A 22095-nucleotide genomic window follows, 5' to 3' on the forward strand; every position below is an offset into this window, starting at 1 on the left:
AGAACATGGTCTTTTAGGTTTGCTACACTTATCTTTAAGATTCATAAACTTTTCTTCAAGAGGTATATTCAAGGAAATCCTTTCAAGATTTTTTGGTGCACAAAGCTGAAAAAGGTATTATTACAAAAGAAATACTGATAAATAATTCAAAATGAGAAATGTCCAAGCCATAAAGAAGAGAGTCTATTCTGAGCAGATTAACAACCCCGTAAGACCACTGTCCTTTTCTCGTGGAAAACATGCACGACGTCGACGACGACTATTCGAAGTCGTTGGATAACGTACAAACCAATGATTAGTGCCCTTCACATTTTAATAATGATCATTGCATAAAACATTTCTTCATTCCAAGGTGCACGTAGTTTAGGTAAGCTAACAATACAAAATTGAGGGGGCTTGCACACAACACAGATCAGCACAAGCACGCATCAACACTCAACAGTAGTGGAGTGGGCATGGACTAGCTGAATTGTTTATCCAAGCTACCTTGCATTTGGACAATTGGACTCCTGGCCTTTTCAGATTGTCATATATATGACTATCCTATCTGTTGGCCTGGAATCATATATATGACTATTTTCTTGTTTCTACAGCATGCACTTGTTAATGTAGCAACACATGCAGCATACAAATTGCTAAGCCGCCAGTCATATTGTCGCATGCATCTTCAGTGATCAATCAATCATGAAAAGTTATGAAACAAAATTAGACTAAAAAAATTTCTGATGCCCTGGCATTGAAAAGATTCCAACAATTATCAGGATGCGCCTGGACATTTCTCAGCGAGAAGATTTTCTGGTTTATTATTGGGGAGTTCGTTGTTTCATCTGCCTGCATTCACGGTTCCAGCTCACATGGGATCATATGCTATTGTTCTTCGACCCTGATAAGTTTCAGTTGTTATTTTAGAGGCGTTCAATCAAACCCCGAAACTTCAGTCCCTGCTTGGTTGGCTGGTGTCTGGTGCTGCTTTAGTTTAAGTTTGTCTAATGAACTTGCTAACTTGTTGGCAACTGATTCACTAGTACTTCTCAGTACAGCAAAGCTGAATAATTAATATAATGCATGCTTTGCGCAGATTTTTCATCTTTGTTGTACATCCGTTTACAAATAATTGACACTTTTGACTATACTGTTCAAACTTTGACGGATTAATTTATCTCAATGTATACAAAACTGCTACAAGTATGTAATAGTTTTAAAGTAGTTTTGATGGCAAAGTTAACAATACCTTTTCCACTTGTTAGTAAAAGTTCGAACAATATTATTGTTGGATTAACTAAGAAAGGGTCCAACAGCCGGCCAGCACTGTGACTAGCATAATTACCTCACAGTGTCAACTCGTTTCCTTGTTTGTTTCTGCCTTTGGTTCTTCGGTTCTGTGATTTGTACCTAACTTATGTAGGACGACTGCTCCTTTGCATCCTTTGACAGCTGCATGCAGAATGTGTGCAGTGCAAAACTTTGCGTGGACAATCTATACACACCAACCCTCTTGGCTCTTTGTATTACATCTCTGAAAAAAAACCTCTTTGTTTGCAATATATATGGCTGAGAAATATTTGCCAACTTTTCAATTAAAGTTCATCCAAAAACAACCGAACCAAACTACATGACGTCGTAATCTCACATTATGTCGTCACTACTGCTCATAATTTTCCACACTTGATTATTTGGTTTTGGTATACCTGAATCAGATATGTATATATGCATATCATAAATTAGATAGCTAACTATGCATATGCATATACATATATATATATATATATATATATATATATATATATATATATATATATATATATAATACTAAAAAAATATCATCTGTGTTGATAACATATCACTGATCGTTCGGAAGCTTTAGTCGCAAATACGTCGAGCCAGTTAGAATAAAAAGCACGTTTTTGATAAGCTAATATCATAGTTGTTTATATTATGAATTAGCAATGATACACCATGGTATTTAAATCGGCAATGATGGTATTTTATATATATTGATAAGAAACATAAATATACGACATTATGAAATGCCAGTTTGCATTGATGTTGCATGTCAACTGCCAGGCGTGAGGACAAGCCAAAAGCGCCCCACCAAACTGGTTCCAATCACTTCTTCGGTGACTTGCGGGATCACGCAAGTCTTGCTCCCCAAAATCAACCGGAGAAAGCAACCACCAACGACGCCCACCCGAAGGAATAACAGATGCTGCCGCCTACCAAATGTCCAAATCCGAGTTGCATTTGGGACCCCAAACTCGATGATCCATTGGAGTCAGCAAGGCGAAGGCCTTGCGTGGATTATTTGGAAGTCTCTGTCCTTCACACGCGTGCATGAGCATGACGCATCCTAGCGAGGTAGCGAGAGAGCAACCTGTCCTTCAAAGTTTGGTAGAGTTCAGACTCAACTAGGCACACAACCGACAGGTTTGCAACAGGCGCTTCCGTGCTCTCGGCTGAAAATGGATTGGGCATATCTTTCGACCACTCGAACCAGGATATGCTTACAATGGAGTAGTTGATGCTACTACTACTCCAGGTCCAGGATATATATGCTTTTTTGTTCTTTCAAAAAAAGGAAAAGAAATCTCTAGCTTTGGTTTAGGTTTATTTTCTCTTTTCGAAATTGGCGATTGTTTCGCTACCCGGCTAATCCGAATTGGGTTGACATTTTCTTTTCGTCTCTTTTTTCTGTTCTTCTCCTGGTCTCTTGAGAACACGATTGGACTCGGACTCGTTTCCAATGGCGTGAGCTCATGAACATTTTCTACTAACAAATAAAAAATAGCACAACGGACGGGCATGAAGCTCAATGATAAGACTTGATGGGATGAGTCGAACCGGCAGAGGCTCGAACCCCGTCCTGCACCTCTAACCTCTAAAGAAGGTCGCACAGTGGAGAGGTGCTGTTAAAAAAATAAAAAAATAAAAATAGCACAGTGTTTCCTGTTGAATTTGTTACTTGTTAGCAGACATAGGTTGGTTTGTGCAATAGCTTGTTCCTGATTTCCGGTCTTGGAGATTTTGCTGACCAAATTTAGGTGAATCATTTTGCACACAGTGGAAATAATTGTGGTAGTGACCAAATTAAAGGGAGTGAGAAAGCGATACGTATTACTCCCTCTAAGTCATAAATAAATATTATTTTGAACATTAACACGGTTCCTAAAATATATTTTTACTATTATTTTTTGGTATATTATGTTTATATAATATAAAAACATTATACTATTATGAAACTTTTTTAGATAAATCTGTCCATGTTAGTTTCAAATTTCAAACTTGATACATAAAGAGTAATTTATAGTAAAGATTTAAAAATATTGACAGTAGGTAATTTAAAATGATATTTATTTATGCTTAGAGAGGGGAGTAGTTGGTCTCTTGTGTTGCTAATTCCACACGGCAAGAATTTGCTATGACTCGTCGTTCGCTTTCGAAGATAGAGGTCGCTTTGCATTCGGATGGGCTGACTAAGACATCGGGCTGCCGTGCTTGCTTAGCGCTGCAATTGCAGCTACCGTGAGATTGGCAATCATAAAAGAGAGGACGAATTGCCGCTACTTTCAGCTATTTTAGCGGCTTGGCCAGATATCTGGAATTCGCCATTATTGTATCTCCTGATGATAGAAAAGTATAGTGGTTACTAGCTATTTCCCGTTAAAAGCATGTTGATACTAATACTAATATAGTGGTTGAAAGAGAATCCCCTTTGCCTTGACATTAAGCAATTTAGCTTTGTCCATGTCAATGTTATCATACTGTTTGTCTATAGCAAATCAAAGCAAACTATTCACGTATGAGTCACGAAATGCTATGGATTATTCCGTGACAGAAGTAGTTAGTTGAGAATAGATCGTCCACCTTTTCTTATTTATCCATAAAATACTAAAATGAATTCTAAAGTCCAAACATCTATCCAATCTTCGGGTGTGCGTTGCTAAAATTCTTCGGGTCTTCTCTGTGCTGCATACACATGAAAGTTTCTCATTACTACAAAACTATTTTCTAGACACTGACGTTTCATTTTTTACAGGTGTTTTATAGGATAATCTAAGTACTCGGCTATAGCTCCATACAGATGTGAATCAACTGTAAAAACTAATTTCTACAGATGGTTCGCTATGTGAATTATCTGTGAAAATAGTTCCATTTTCACACGTAATTTACATAAGAAACCGTATCGAAAAATATCTATTTCCATAGATGATTCACATGAGAAACCGTATATAAAAATGAAGCTATTTTTACAAACGATTCACATAATAAACCGCCTATAGAAACTAATTTTTATAGGCAATTTACATTTAGTAATCGCCTGTGGAAATATCTCTATAAATAGTGCCTGTATGTGGATTCAGTCGAGCTTATTGTTGTTCGAATAGTACTGCTCAAGAGGCGGCTATGAAATTTGAAAACAAAAGGGGAATATTTTATTTTTGAATTCCTTAGAGGAGATATCTAAGGTAAGAGTATCTCATCTCTAGGTAGTATCTTTTTAAAGTATAGATTTAGATTTATGGATTATTTAGGGTTTGAATATGTTCTAGAGTGCTTATAATTCTAGCCATTTAGATTCTTAAATTGGCTAAAATTTGTAGTAATGTTGATTCTATTATATAGATTCACACGATTCTAGCATTATATTTAAAAAAATGTAGCTTCAATTTGATGTTTTTTAAGCCTCTAGGAGGTTTTATCGTGAATAGGGATTTTTTAATCTAGATCTAGATGTAGAGGAGAAAGAGTAATGAATCCACATTGTTTTAAGTCATAATTGTGTGCTAATGTAGATTCAATTGCGTAAACATATTATAATCATAACATGCCAAATTTTTTCTATATTTAAAAAAATTCTTTTTAATTACGATTTTATTATTAATTAATTAATTTATGTATCTAATTTTGTGGTTGAAGTTAAAGATGAATAGAGAATGGATGTATGATATGCCAAGACATGGAGAAATATACATCAAATGACTTTCTACTTTTATTGAAGCCGTCGAGAAGGACGTTTCGACTAAGAAGACAAAAGAAATGTATTGTTCATGTTCTGACTATAAGAGCTAGAAATTTTGAGTCAAATCAAGCATAATCAAATTACACTTGATCTTGAGAGGTTTTGTCGAGGATTACACATGTTGGTACAATCACGATGAACAACATACAAGCGAACCAAATGACGACATCGCTGTTGATCAAGTGGATGGTGATGATGAGAGAGTCGAAGGCGACACTGATGTTATGGTGGATGATGATATTGATTTCGATTTGGAGGAAATGTTGCGCCATGTAGAACCGTATGTTTTAAGGGACATGCGAGGTTTAGATAATTTCATGGGCTATGCTAGAAATGTCAACATACATTGGAAGGGCTATGCTAAAAATGGGAGACTCGTTGTCGCTTGAATCTTCGAATAGAGACTTGATTTTTGGTGAAGTGGTAAGAGCAATCATAGCGACATCTTCTTCTTCATCGGAGTGGGTGTCGGAGGCGTTTGAGTCTCACTATTGATCAAGATGAACTTAACTCTTGTAGTTTTTCTTGTAGTGTTTGCTCTTGTCTTTCTTGTGGCGCTTGTCCTTGTTGTACCTTTTTTCTCACCTTCATCTTTATTCTTCTTGTCGGGGCAATCGGTGATGAAATGACCTGGGTCGCCACACTCATTGCATGTCCTTGTTGAGTGTCTTCCCCTTGACTTCTCGAAGGTCTTCTTTCTTCCAATATTTTTGTTGAAGCCACTCCTCTTAAAAAACTTGTTGAATTTATTCAGAAATAGCATCATTTATCCTCTTTCTTGGTGGTCTTCACTTTCTTCTTCACTAGTGCTTTCTTCAACTTCTCTTCTAGCCTTCAATACAAGATTTTGTTTCTTGGAGCTTGAACTAATTATTGATATCATAGACTTCCTTGGAATCTTGTTGCATCAAGTCATGAGCTAGAATTCTTCCAAGTACGTCATGAGGTGTTAGCTTCTTAAAGTCATCTCGCTCACGAATGAGGGTCACCAAGGTGATATTTCTTGGAATGATTGCTGGGAGCATCCTCTTGACAATGAAATTGTCGGTCATTTTCTTACTTCCAAGCCCCTTGATTTCATTGACTAGGAGATTTAGGTGTTTCTACATCTCACTTGGGGTTTCATCATCACTCATGATGAATCGATCCAATTTGCTCTTGAGAAGCTCTAGCTTGGACTCAAGGACACTTGAGGTGTCTTCATGTATGTCGCGGAGTGTATCCCAAATTTGTTTTGCACTCTCAAGTGTGGCAAACCGGTTGAACTCATCTCCACTCAAAGCACTAAAGATAGCATTTACAGCTTGGGTATTCTTGTGTTCATTGATGTTGTCTTCGGTTGTGTGATTGTCTGAGTTCTGCAAAGCATAGCTATTTTTCACTATACGCCAAATAGAAGGATTAATAAATTTTAAATGCATTTTCATCTTATACTTCCATGATGTATAATGAGTACCATCAAAATATGGTGCTCTACCGGAGGAACCATACACATATGAAGGTGTGGAATGACTAGTGGAGTAATTATATGGAATTCTTGCTCCTCTTTCACTAGAACCTACTTCTTTACCTGTCATCCTAGATTTCTCTAGATGATTAAGTCTAATTTAAAAAGATTAGGCTCTGATACCAATTGAAGGATCGAGATGGTGACCTAGAAGGGGGTGAATAGATCTTGTTCTAAAAAAACTGTAAAAAGCTAAAATTCTGACTTAATGAAATTAAATATGAAATTTAAATCTACTCTGGGGCAAGTAACAAGATACAATCCTATATGAGATATAAATACTAGGATTAAAACAAAGCAATTTATGAACCTGCAATTAAAGTAAAGCAAATATGTGAAATAACCGAAGAACGGAGAGACGAAGATGTTGTTCCCAAAGTTCGGATCCTTAAGGGGATACTATGGCTCTGTTGAAGGGCTCGGTCACACTTAAGCTAGGTCTTTCTCAAACCCTTGCTGCCGAGGTTGCACAATGCACTCATCGACTTCCTTGTGGCATTTTTTCCCTTACAGAGACAAAATTCAACCTTCACAAACTTTCTCACGGCTCACCAGAAACGTGTTGGTGGCCCGTGAGCAACTCCTAGATCTCTAGGAATCCTCAAACTCTAAGAGAAAAGAATACAAACACCAAATCTTGGAGAAGACACTTAGTGCTCAAAGATCCACTTTTGAATATTAGCACTCAAACTCTCTTTTTCAAATCTCTCTCTCAAAGGTGGAACACTTTCTTGGGAAAGAGAGGGACTTTTTGCTTTGGAGAGCTCTCATATTCAAAATGGGTAGAGACTTGAAGAGAGGGGAGAAGGGGTATATATAGAGACCCCTTCAAAAACTTGCCGTTGGACATGTTTTCAACCCACATTGAATGTTCTGAACTCCATATTGGAACATCCGATTAGTTCAAAATGCCAGATTTGAACTTCAAAAACCAACTCAGATCTGGTGAAAACCGCACATTGGACCATCCGATGCGGAAAATTAAATCAAGACAAAAAGATCAGTGTTGGCTAAAACTGGATGTTCCGACTAGATCGGAACATCCGATCCAACTATTGGAACATCCGGTATTGAATTTTAACTCTAAATCGAGACCTCTGAACTTGATAAAGTTGGATGTTTCAACTCATATCAGAACATCCGATATTAAAAGAAAGCCCAAACAGAGAACCCTGCCTTCTAAAATTTCAGCACATTCGATGACATCGGAACATCCGATGCCATACAAAGAAAATTGACTCCGTAAACAAGTTGTGAGCTTGTGCTACTTTCTAGACTTAGGTAGATCTTTTGGAGCACTAAGATTAAAATCAAACCGTATCATTGCACCCCTTTTAATAGTACGGCAGTCATATACTCAATTTTAAAAAACAAAATAGTATTTAAAAGAGTAAACCGTTTGCCGTCTTCTTTTTTCAATTTTTAGAGGTCATCAACGTCGTGTTGCTTCATTCAATGAGACTTTTACCTATTAAAATACTCATTAAATATATTAATTTCTTAATCATTTATCGTCAATCATCAAAATTCACATTAAGAGCCTAGATATACTTTCACTATCCAACAACATGTTCTCTAACGTGTATCTATATTTATTAATTTGATATCTCTATATCTATGATATATGAAATATGATCATCAATCAATACATATGCTAGTCTATAAATCATTATTGTCCTATATAATGATATAATATTAGAAATCATTTAGAATAACATCACAATAAAATAAAAGTTTCACTACAATTTTTTAAAAATCCAAATAACATATTTTAAAAATATATATAAATATAGATATCATATAATTATTTTTATAATTACCTCTATCGTATATCACCAACATTAGCGACGTCGAGCTCGGTGCACCGGTGAGCTCATACGCACGGTGGTGGCGTTGGTGCTAGTAGTTGATCTTGAGCCAATTCCTGACGTCATCGCCCTGCTGGTCCTCGATCTTCTAGCACGAAGGTGTCCGCCTCATCATCGTACCGCCCGATCTTGCAGTAATCCTTCGGGATTTTTTTGTTATTTTAGTTTTTTTAAATTAATATTTTAAAAACTACATGTCGGATATTAAATTTTTAGAAACTAGCTGCTAAAGTACACGGTGTGACTTATAACTTAGTCACATCACATAAATTATCGTGACCATACGATAAGTCATGCTATGTATTTTGGTATGACAAAAGAAACTAATTTTTAAAAATTTAGTGTTCCATGTGTTATTTTTAAAATATTAATTTAAAAAGACTAAAATAAAAAATCTTAATCCTCATCAACCTTCTCGCTTAGCTAGAGATCCTCGTCAACCTTCTCGCTTAGCTGCTCGTGCCTAAGTGCGTATAAGGATGAAAATAGATGAAGAACGGTCGAGAAATGTTTTTAATCATTTTTATTTTCATATTTTCTTAACTAGACGGAAACAAAAATGGAACAGGTGAAAACGAACACAAATACGGGATTGCTGGTTATACGACAACGAATTAGTCTAAATGAAAATATGTTGGTACCGAACAGAAACTGATGATTAAAATAAAAAAAACCGAATCTCAGAAACATGAGTCCATGACTTGAAATATTGAAATATATTCACAACAATTGTAGCTTCCTGGTAGTTTGTACCGCTGCAGCTGCACTGACAATATACTCTTCACAACAATAGTAGCTTCTTGCTTGAATGTTTCATGGAACATATGCTGGTTATCTTCAATGAGGCATCAGAAATACCAAATTACACAGATGGGCAGGTCATCATCAGAGTCAGACTGGCAAAACGAAAGCAGCCTGTTGTTCTGACTTTTGAGTTTTTGATTAGTGACATCTTTGATACAGCAACTAAAAGTCTTTTCTCAGCCAAACAACTCAGCGGGGTTTTCACAGCACGAGTTCTGTGGAAAGCGCCCAATGCCAGCAAGTATCTCACATAAAGATTCATGGCATACTCAAATGTTAGCGAATGCGAATCCAGATTCATGGCATAACTGATAGGAGAAAGCAAATGCTTGCGTTCGAGCGGAGCCAGAGCCGATCACGAGGAGATGCGATACGATGCGGTGGCACGAAGCGGCGGACGAAGGGGCGGAGCACATCTTAGCGCTGGTACCAGTCGTAAGGCGCGCTGCCCTCCTCCATGTACCGCGTGTCCCAGTGCTCCACCTCCCCATAGCTGAATGCCTTGCCGCTGCTATCGCCGTCGCCTTGCCTCCGCTCCATTGCCGAACGGCGGTGACGACATCGCCGCAAATGCGCTCGTCGGCGTTGGGGAGCCGACCAAAGGTAGGAGGGGAGGGGAGGTGAATTGCGATGGATTGGATGGAAAAGGAGGGAGGGATGGTAGCAGTTGGGGGTGGGAGGAGCATCGGCATATGTGCGGTGCCTGTGCCCGTCCTGAGCTTGGGACCAGCGGCAACCACACGACACTTGTCCAGTTGCTTAATTGGAAAAACGAGAATCCCGATTACAAATAGGATATCGATAATACGGTTCGAAAAATAGTAAAACCGTTTTTACCCTATTTTTAATTAATTTTTCCTTTTTATCTTTTTTTCATGTAAGTGACGAAAATTTAAAAATGATCAAAGAAAAATGTAAAAAACGGATTGAAACAGGACAGGATTTATCTGTCCGTTTTCATGCCTACGTAAGTGCGTTCCGTCTAGCCTCCACCCTTCCCTGCGTACTCATAGCCAACCTCCTCCAGCTCTGGTGCGCGAGCACAAAAGCGTTCGGCTGCCGCGCCCACCCTTTTCTTTTCTTTCCTCTTCAGTTCATGAACCCACCCGGTTAGCTTTTCAATTATTTGACGTTTCGTATCTCGAAAAAATTGCAAGATGTATTTACGTATATGTCAACGTTCCAGTGTGCATGTAGGGCGCATTTTCCATATATTTCCATCTCTTCTATTAAATCTGAACAAAATTCATCTCTGTCATGTAATCCGTTTCAAATCCATCTATCTCACGTAATCCCTCTCATGTTACACATAGGAGTTCTTCTCTCACGTACATAAGGTTACTATCTGACACATTAGTTAAGATCTAACCCTCATAACCTACGCCTACTAAAATAATGGTGGAGATCTTTTCTTTTTCAGCGATTAACACGGTAATTTCTAGCCCTTAGAAGTGGAGACTCTTCTTTCCTCTCATCGATAACTAAGATAATAGAAGATATGATAGAGATGGGTAATAGAGAAGCATATATATATAGAAGTATTTTGAGTTTATTTTTTTTAATGACAGTTGTGGATAATATATAAACATATATAAAGATATTTAATTTGCTTTATTTTTTTAATTAACGTAGTAATTCCTAAATCTTGAGAGCAAAAGATGAAGCTTCTTTTGTTGGCCAATTATAAGATACAAGATAGATTTGGAAGCGCGACCAGCTGCCAGCAGAAAAGCATTTTTGATATATTTGTCACTAAATGTACTTTACTAAGATAATATTTGAACTATTGATAATGTCTCGCATGTTTGGTTGCTTGAAGATGAGATCAGAACTGCGGTGATCAAGCACTCAGGTGGCTCCTTTTCGGGTGATACATATCTAGGGCCACTATCTTGACAACAACCGCCCATGTGTATCACCTTTTCATCGTGATGACACAGTAGTCCGGGCAGCCACAGTTAACAAAACAGCAGCAAGATCAGGCGCATGCAAGTAGTCCAGTCTATCCATGGTCACGGGTGCCTGGCGCAGAGGTTAGATTTAACCTGGTTTGAGAAGTTTTAAATTGGGTACAACTTCTAGGTGTTTAACCCGGTTTCAGAAGTTTTAATTGGGCACAATTTCAAGGAGTTTTTAGAACAGGCTAAATTCCAAAAACCAAATAAATAGCAAGTATCACTGCAGAAGTCCATGAAAAATCATGTGAAGTCAACCACGAAGAAAAATATTGTAGCGAGTATAGCACGCTATTTTGCGTGGGTCGCCTTGCTAGTTGTATTAATATTATTGTATTTAGTTTTTTTTTTTTGCCAACAATGACAATTGGGAGTGAGATGGAGTGCATGGGCGCCGTAAAGGCATGTGACTGAAACTACCCCTGGTCCTGAAACATTCATGCATGCATCTGCTCGTGGCTGCCTATTCGGCTGACTTTACCGCAAGATAAGATTCTTATCTATGTTGGTGCAAACAAGGGAAGAAATAGGTGACGATGTAGTCAGAGCACTTGAGCAACATAATTGTACTGCCTGCTGAGTGCTCCCGGATGCCGACTCTTGCCTAACCAACCAATCCGCCAGCCGTCGGCCTTCAGCTGGTTCAGTTTTTCTTCAAATGGATGCTTTTTTTTCTCCTACAATTAGCATCTGATCATTCAGCCCCACTCGAGGATTGATCCGCGCTACAAAATTTATTAGGAAAATCTTCTGATCTCACGCTTCCGAGTCGGCTGCGAAGATAAATTTGAAACGGCGTTCGGTGTGTCACATGACATCACAAATATACACACATAGAATTAGTTAATCTTTAGTGTCTGCCCACTAAGGGTAAGTATGTTGGTGTCACTTATAGGCCGTTTTATATATTGATATATAATTTTGAGATGATTTAACAAACAATCTCTATAATAAATTATCTTTTTAACTGTTTCAGAGTAATCTCACAACTCGTATAATGATGTGGTAGTAGTTTTATAGTTCTAAATAAACTTTAGCTTATGAGTATGTTGTTGCACAAAACAACTGCCTCTTTCTCTCACTTCCCTCTCTCTTCCCTTCATATCACTAAAATCTAACATGATATTGTATGAGGCGATCTATGAGATAGCTGACGTGCACTAAGATACTTGCCCTAAGGTTCCACTTGACTTCAGTCCATCTTCAAGGGAAAATACTCCATCTGTACCCACTTAGTAAGAACATTTATCTCTAACCTCTATTCATAATAGATGATCGAAACCACAACTATTCTTATTTAAACAAGCGCTGAGTGCCACCTTGCTACCTGATTTGGATCTATTACTTTGTTCGGATATTACATTTGAACTGCTGTATCTTTCTCCAAAAAAAACATAGAATGAATTATATTCGACATATATAGATCTTATTTTATTCAATTATATTAAACTACACAGTGGTACAAACTATTTTCAAATTAAGCACTTAGTTAAAATAGTAATAATACATCTAAAACCCTGAAAAATCCCATTGAACTCTCCTAGCCCATGCACCACGACATATCCATCGACCACACATGTCCTGAGCAAGGAACATATAGATATGTATTTTTCTTTTGCAACGAAGACATATCCATCGACCGCACGTGTCCAGAGCAAGAAACACGTCTCAAATAATAATTCAGGAATAGAAGCATGTGAAAATTATCAATCTATATGTTAGTATCGTAACTTATGCATAACTCTCCTATTACTTTTGCTATTTTTACTATTACTAGTATTTTTTAATTGTTTTTTTAGTTGAATCTTGTGAGCTTCATGTATAGCCTATTTTAACTTGCTTGGACAAAGGTGTTGTTGCTGTCGTAATAATTCAGCTTTTTTTATTTTTATATTTTTTCAATTAATAAATTAAATAAATAAATTTCTGATAAAAAAATTACAAAACTAGACGCCTACCGCTCTCTCAGGGACGATAAGGACCTTACCACCTCTTGAGAGAGGGCGGTAAGCAGTCCAACAAGTGCAGTACGTGAACAGTAATCGGCGATGAACAGTACTCTAAAGTTCAATTTCCCCTCCTATCTTATCTATTCAAAATAATTATGTTATGTTACTCCAAAAATTCTAAAACTTTTTGTATGTGTTTAATAATTCATGTGCAACCCATTTTAATTGAATTCACCAAAAAATCCTGTGTAGAAATTAAAATAAAATTCTCCAAAAAAGGCTACTTTTATAACTTCTAGCAATTGTTAGTGCCTCAAATAAATTTCTAAAAAACTGGTAAAATTCACTAATATTCTTCTTATGTGATGATATAATTTCTAAAATTATTTTTAGCAGTAGGTTTATATATGTTTTAATTCAAATTAAGTTAAAAGAAGAATATCACATGAAATTATAAAAATACATATAAATGGTGCATTACAAAGGAATCCACTTTTTTACCATATAATATAGGGCTTAAAATAATTTTATAAATTATCACATCATATAAGAAGAATATTAGTGAATTTTACCAGATTTTTTAAAAATTATTTGAGCCTTAACAATTGCTAGAAGTTATAAAAGTAGCTTTTTTTGGAGAATTTTAGTTTACATTCTACAGAGGAATTTTTGGTGAATTCAATTAAAATGAATTGCACATGAATTATGGAACACGTACAAAACATTTTAGAATTTTTGGAGAAACACAACATCATTGTTTTGAATAGAGAAAATAGAAGGGGAAATTGAACTTCAGAGTACTGTTCATCGCGGATTACTGTTCACCTGGTTTTTCAATTTTTTCATCAGAAATCTATTTATTTAATTCTTTAATCGAAAAAAATATAAAAATAAAAAACTCTATTTTTGAGAGAGGGGAGACTACTCACTAGGCCTAAATCTGTTGCCGCAGTCAGGCTTGTTTCAAATGGGCCTCGAAGGCTCACGTGCTGCCGGTGAGAGCACGCGGCGTCGGTGTGCTCAGCCCGGCCCGTACAGTTCTGTTCCTGCGAGGAATCATCCCAGAAACCGGCGCGGCGCCATGGCCGGCTCCCTGGATGGAGCGTCGGAGCTCAGGAGGCGAGTCGCCGGCGTCGGGGCCGGCATCAGCGAGGCCTCGAGGAAGATTGCCGGCCTCGCACAGCGTAACGCACACAGTCCTTCGCTTCGCTTCGCCTCGTCTTCTCTTTACTCTCTGCTGGATTGCCCTTTTGCTTGCTGCATCAATCACTGCGTCGTTGGGATAGGTGAGCGATGACGATTCGTCCTCTAATTTTGAACTAGTGTGGGTTCCCGTCAGTGGCATTATTGTGCGATTGTATGCCGGGACGGGAAAAATAAGCTTTTGCGGGTGCATGCACTATCAAGACTATACATTTATGTTGAGATTCATATCAAAGTGTAGTGAAAAAAATTATAAAATATATAAAAAAATCATGAATATATAAATATCAGATATAAGAGATCTATGACGAACGAGATAACTTATATGCCCACCTCCCCATACAGAGTTAGCTGGAGCTTACGACGGATCACAAGAGTGGTCTAGTTGTTTTGTATTTTTTTTTAACAGCCAGCAGAAGTGTAATGCAAATAAGTATTATATGGGTCTATTTGTTTTGGTTTCAGATTGTGTCTTTTAGCTTTTACGATTCGAAACTGAAACTAACAGACATCTTCTTATCATGGGTTTTTACAATTTGCTTGTTGAATTGTGAGAATCCAAAAGCTGGTTTTTCTCAGCTTTTCACAGATTGTAAAAGTTTATTTTACTGAACTGTCCAACAAAGTTTTTTAAAATTCACAATCTAAAAGCTTTTTACAAACTAGATTTTTACAATTAATTTTTTTATAATATACAATATATAAGCTATTTTTCAGAATCTCCAACTAAAACAAGCATGCCCTGTATGGGTTCGATGTAGATGCCGAGTGGTCTCACTCTCACTAAAGCCTGAAGCAAATGATCGATTGTACATTATTTCACCCAAAATCTCTAGAGGATAAACACACACAGTTAGAAGATTGTTTTTACACACTAGAAAAATATACAGTAGCTCAGTTGATATTATTCTTGTCATAAGGATTTGATCTGCTTTTACATCAAATGATACAGTTCAGATTGTCCGCTGATAACTGAGAAGGGCCTAGTAAAACAAAATTATAATTAATAATTTGTGTGAAAGCAATGTTGTAAAAAGCAATTATAGCTGCTACAGACCTTTATCTCTAATAAAATTGTCTGCTCTTGCCATGGGCAAATATGGATTTAAAGCAATGTGTATCTTTTCTAGCTTTATGTCTTAAAACTAAGCCAATAATGTTAGTATTTGTGCATGAATAATTTGTAACCTTGTACGTTAAGAAGTTATTTTGTTGCCCTGTAATTGGTTTTTATTTTCACAAATGCTGATTCTCATGGTTGTAATTTCTGTTTTCAGTTGCAAAGAGCACATCTGTTTTCAATGACCCTACCACGGATATACAAAATTTGACTGCTCTCATCAACAAGGAAATCACTGCCTTGAATGCTGCTGTTTTAGACCTTCAGATTCTCTTCAATTCACAAAATGAGGGTGGAAATATATCTCGAGACACCGCAAGTCATTCAACTGCCATAGTGGACAGCCTGAAAAAATGGCCTAATGCAACACAGCAAAGGAATTAAAGGAAGTCCTAACCACGAGGACAGCGATCAGATGGATGTCACCTACTTCTTTTTTCATTCCAGTACTTCATTCATTATGGAGTTGAGACATAGGCGCTTAAATATCTTAATCCGCAGATCTTGAGGATCCATCAAAACAGAAGAAAAATGTTCTCTTCGTCAGCTTCAGGGTATGGGCTGAATCCTTTCCGTAAGGCAGGTCCTATTGTTGCCAGGGAACCATCTGAATCCTCCACACCTCCAGCACCATGGGCCATTGATTCTTCTTCTTCTCTTCTAACACTCTGTTTCAAAGGTACTGTTTCAAAATATGTTATAGAGCTGTAGCTGTCCTTTTTTAGTAGCCACAAGCAATGTGCAGTGAAGTACCAAGGTTTTTTTTTTCCCCTATTACGTGGTACAATGATTTGCTTAGAATGTACGACACTGATAGAGATAGACTAGCAAGTGCGACAACATAAATTCTAGTTCACCAAAAAAACATAATAGTTTGTCCAAGAGTCTGTTCAAACGACCATTTTGTAGTACGTTAGTCAGTCCCCACATTACAGACTTGGGAATGTGACGATTTGATGCACTAGTTTGACTGCAATTCGGTTGCCCTTGTTGCCAGGCAGAGAAGTAATGGTGATGTTGCATTGTCATTATAGCTGCCAGGTTAACCCTATTCCTCATAACATATCTTCTTATTTGTTTGCAACAATTAACCATGCATGTATCTTCTTATTTATGATCCACCAAGAATTCCGCTCGCACCTCACGAATATTAGCAAAGAGTAGCAGATGCTGAGGCATCAGACTGATGGTGGTGACAATGGCGACATCGTTGTTCCGCTGCGTAGGCTTCCCAGTGATCATCCTCGTCATGAACAGTCTATCTTGGATTACTTGATGGCGACATCCGCGCGGCATGAACAGCGAAGGGTCGATGTGATTGTAAGCCATGGCGCACGGCGAGGGGCCAATGCAGTGTTGGGGTTTCCCAACCTGAGACAGGGATCGATGTTCGTCGGGGAAGTTGAGGCGTCAATGCTGTTGCTAAGCACGCCTAAGGCACTATTTGTTTTTTATTCAGATTCTGAATTCTAGCCTTAAAAACAAAAGAAAAAACAAACGATCATAACATAAAAATTGATTACCACAATTCACAAGTTAAATTATACTATAAAATTATATAATTTATAATTTAGTAAGAAAAAACTTTCATAGATTTTACGAAATAGACTAGATTCTCATAATTTAAAACTAAAACAAAAAGCACAATATTATAGGCCCATTAACAGCTGGCCAGTCCAATGTGTCTGACGCCGAAGATTTCATGGCTTCTTTTGAATTTTGAATATTGGGATCAGGATCCGAAAATTTGATCTGATCAAAAACCGATGTTCTAGGGAATTGGATCCGATCAAACAACGATTTTCTGAACTCGGCATGATCATCATGTCCCCTTTGGACAGAAACAGAAGTATTTGAGATAGGAACAATATTAGCACCTGCTAACCATGGAGGCTGATCAATCTGCCATCGAACAACTTGAGTATACGAGGGCTTTTTCTTCTTGTTGTTGATCACTTCTTGTTACAAACCTCCATATCTAAACCACTCAACATGCAAAACACAGGTACAAATGATTCACAGGTAGGAGAAAATTGCTACAGAAATTCGAGGGTTCTAGGCGAAGCAAGAGAAGCCGGGGAGAAATCCGAGAAAAAACCGGGGAAGGAAGGAGCCAAGGAGGAAGAAGGCGCAGTATGTTTCTCAGAGAGAGAGAGAGAGAGACTACGTAAAAAACCAGCAAAAGAGACACCACATTAGTGACGGCTGCTCAACACATGTCACTAATATCCTATTAGTGACGGGTCCAATAAGGACGCGTCACTAATGTCCTTTTTGATCGGAACCAGATATAGATCCGTCACTAATGAATGATCATTAGTGACGGGTCATCCTAGGCCAGTCATTAGTGATGGGTCAATTTGTGACCCATCACAAATGATAAGGTCATCAGTGACGGATCGTCCTAGACCAGTAATTAGTGACGGGTCGTCCTATGCCAGTAATTAGTGACGGGTCAACTTGTAACTCGTCACTAATGACAGTATTCGCAAATATTTTTTATTTTATTTTACTCTTATTTTTTCTCACCTCAACATTATTTCTGCTCAAGTTTGATGTAAGGTGTGGCGGCTATGGACACAAGCACGCATTTCGAAAATGGTGTAGAAACTTCCGGGGGCGAGAACTCAATCTTTCAAACCATTTTTGGCCTCGAAAAATTCTCCAAACCCGACGAAGTGGGGGAAAAATGGATGTAATTTTTTTTAGATGTTCGTAGAGTCAAAAAACATCGAAATCGGAGTCCGTATGCAAAAGTTATACCCGTTTTACCGAATGCACTTTAGGTCACCTATCAAATTATAACACTCGACGAAATTTGGCAAAATTAGTCATTAGTGACGGGTCATGGTTATGACGCGTCACTAATAACCTTCGGCAAAGAAGGTTAAAAGGATAAAATATCCGGTATCTATCACAACTACGTGATAGCAGAGGTGGTAAGGTGGCTACACGCGCAAGTAGGAGGTCATGGGTTCGATTCTCATGGAATGCAAGCTTAAAAATAATGTGAAAAAAGCGTGGCTTGTGAGGCATATGGGATGAGCCTGCATTGGGATAGCTCGGTGAAAAAATATTTTTTTTGACTTTTTTGTGTCCAAAAAATACGAAAAATATTCATCGGTCATTAATGACGAGTCAAGATTACAATCCGTCACTAATATTCAGTCAATAGTGACAGATCATGGTTATAGCCCATCACTAATGACCTCATTAGTTACGGGTGATCACCCGTCACTAATGACTATCATTAGTGACGCGATAAGAGTGATGGGTACAGGACCGTCACTAATATCGGTTATCACCCGTCACTAATGACTTTTTTTCACGTAGTGAGAGAGAGAGAGAGAGGGAGAGAGAGACAGAGCAGGGAGGGAGCACGACGGCAGGCGGTGTAAGCGACGGTCGGCGGCAGTGGGCAGCGGCGCGTGGCATAATGGCTTGGGCGACGGCACACGACACGACATCGGCGAGCACGACGCGTCACGGCAATGGCGGTGATCGGCGACGTCGTGTCGGCAGTAGGTGGTGGCACACGGCGGGGGTGCAGCAGGTGCGGCGGCGGGCAGAGGGCAACAACTTGACTTGGGAGGTTCTGGATGGATCGGGGTGGTGACCGATCCATCCGAAGCTTTATCCTTTTTTAATCAATCAACGGTCTATATTTATTGGGCTTGTTACGGGTCATAGAGTGCTCGAAACAGACATTTGGATAGCAAAATAGATTCGTCTTGACGAGATCTACACGGTTGCGGTCTCCGATCGTTCATTTGAGCAACGAATTTAAAAGTCAACGTTTGGTAAATATTCTCTTTTTCCTTTTTTGAATATTCGGTATTACATGCTAGCACAACATCTCTGTCGTGACTTAGACTTGAGACACGAAGTGACCACACGACAAAGCTTTAAGCATAAAATGACAATACCTCTCTCGTGAATCAGGTTTTAGACACTAAGTGATCACATGACACAGTTTTAACCATGACATGACAACACCTCTGTCCTGACTCAGGCTTTAGACACAAAGTGACCACATGACATAATTGAAAACACACACTAAAGGAATTTGTACTCTATGACTTCAAGTGTTACCGTTACATGCTTTGATGTTGATCGTTCCTTGCATCTTCTTCCTAAAACGTTGTGCAAATTTATGTGGTATGGTCTATAATGATAAGAGAAAAAAACATTGAATTTAAAAGCAAAAACTCTTATGACGTCAGGAAACAATAATATTACAACTAGGATGCACATGAATTTTTTGCTAGGTCAAGATATTGCTACACAAGTATTAAAATGTTTTAGACGTTTGGCAAATTTGTTCAGAATTTATTGTGTTCATAAGAAATGAACGATCCATATTACAGCGGAACAACGAAACTTAGATACTGAATCTCGGCCTCTCACGTATCAAATTGGGTGCAACTGAGAATTTTACTTGAGATGTAATCTTATATTAGTTAGAATCAGTAGTTGCAGTTTATGAGGGTGTTGTCAATTCATGTTATGCAATTGAATGAATTGTGCAAGTCATGGATGATGGTTACCACTGTTTCATTCAATTTAACCTAAATTCAATGTAGTCTAAGGATCCTACAGGTAAACCATTTAAGATTACAACTAATGGCACATCATATAATAATCCCAACAGTATCTCAAGATGGGTCTATCCAGCACCATGTTATCTAACATGTGTCCATATTATTGATTTGATATCTCTATATTTATGATATGTGAAACATGATCATCAATTAATACATATGCTAGTTTGCGAATCATTATTGTCCCATATAATGATATAAGACTAAAAATCATTTAGAATAACATCATAATAAAACAAAAAGTTTCACAAACAAGTCACATACTTGCTAATCAATATAAATAACCATTATCCAAAGAATGGAATAACACATTATTCAAAAGTAAATAAATATAGATGTGATATAATCATCTCTACGATTGCCTCTATGGCATATCACCAACAATACCTAGCACTCCTAAACTACATGTTGAAGCCATTCTCTGAATTTCATGTGGGCCAGCTCAGTTCCAAGTTGGATGGAATATAGAATGATATAAACATACAAGTTATATAAATGATCAGTTCTACCCATAGTAAGTACATGTTGAAGATGGGAAAGCAAGTGTTGGTTTGTATGTTTGTAGTGAGATATTATGAAAATCATAAAATATGCAAACTGAGTCGGATGAAGAAAATATGTTTATAAAAAGTATAGCCCTTGATGAGATCTTCAACTTTATAGTTAACATTTTATTCATTTGAATTCATATAGGTGCCCAAATAATCGTCAAAAGTTTTGGACAACAATAATCAAAAAGAAAAAATATCACATAGCCTTTGGCAATCATTTTGAGGTGGGGGCGGTAAGAAGCTCTGCGTGAGGTGAGAGGTTACGTGTTTCAACCCCATGAACCGCACATAATTGTATTTCACGCGAAAAATTGTGTGATTTATGACTATATAGATAGTATGAAAGGGTGCTCCAAGTGCCGTGAGAGATAGCGATTATCTTACATGGCTATTATTTTTGGGAGATAATCAGTGATAATCTTTGATGACATAACTATGACGGCTTGGAAACTGTGTGAAATTAGGTTTTTCGAGCCATATAAGATAAGTCTCTATGTGGTAGTGCAGGCATCTCAACAACAAATCATCAAACAGGTGGCTGATAACGATGACCTTCATTGTGATCATGGTTTTCCTCTTGATATTCATACACCGTCGCGTTATTATTGCTGTGCAATATCGTCCTAATGCATCTTGTAGCTACGACGACGCATACATAGTGTTTGTTTTCTAGGTATGTTTTAGCTACACTATGTACATAATTTTGTTCGAAAATGCAATATGCACTACTTTAAAATATTGAGATTATTCTCTGTGCCACTGAATATTAACGAAATTCTCGATCTGCCATTGAAAAAGTCATAGTCCCTTCCATGCCATCGCTTTATCTTTTCCTTTCCTTATGTGTCATTGATGTTGTAACAGAGTTGACGGCAGTGGCACACAAGGGATGCAAATTTCATCTTTTTCGTCCCTTGTGTGCCAGTGTCGTCACCACCGTTATGACGGTAGTGGCATTTAGGGAATGAAAAAAAAGTGAACTGGCGGTATGAAAGGCGGTATGAAAGGGATTATAACTTGTTCAGTAACAAATCAAGGATTTTGTTAACATTTAATGACATACAGGTATTGTCTCTAAAACATTCCCATTATTCCTAGTTTTTCTCTGGGTTCCGTGTTACTCCATCTGTTTCGTAATACTTGTCACTTTTGATTAAAAGAGTTTTCTCAAAATACTTGACATTTCACGTATCCCAATGCATTTTTAAACTCTTTCATATTTTACCCTTATCAATCATACTTTATCTTGTTAGTTGTGTAACTCAATACTAATTATAAAAGGGTATTTTAGTCCTAAAATATTTTACCAATGATTGTCTGAATTTTCGTGATTGGTTAAACGTGCTAAATATTATGAAATGGAGGGAGTAGATTGTAAGGGTTTTTTGCTGTTAAGCGGCGATGCTCTCTATCAGTAGACTGTAGGGCTTGTGCCTTGTAGTGGTAGCAAGATTACAAGTCATGGTCGTTGCGTGGTCGGTGAAGGTTTCTTCCACGTATCGACATCCGTTCGTCTGTAA

General features: G+C 37.7%; 1 pseudogene; it reads left to right on the forward strand.

Moving 5' to 3' along the window:
• The first annotated feature begins 14059 nt into the window (after positions 1-14059).
• On the forward strand, positions 14060-16457 carry LOC133885095 (syntaxin-32-like; annotated as a pseudogene).
• Positions 16458-22095: the final 5638 nt, after the last annotated feature.

This window comes from Phragmites australis, chromosome 11 (genome assembly GCF_958298935.1).
Source record: "Phragmites australis chromosome 11, lpPhrAust1.1, whole genome shotgun sequence".
Taxonomy (NCBI): Eukaryota; Viridiplantae; Streptophyta; class Magnoliopsida; order Poales; family Poaceae; genus Phragmites; species Phragmites australis.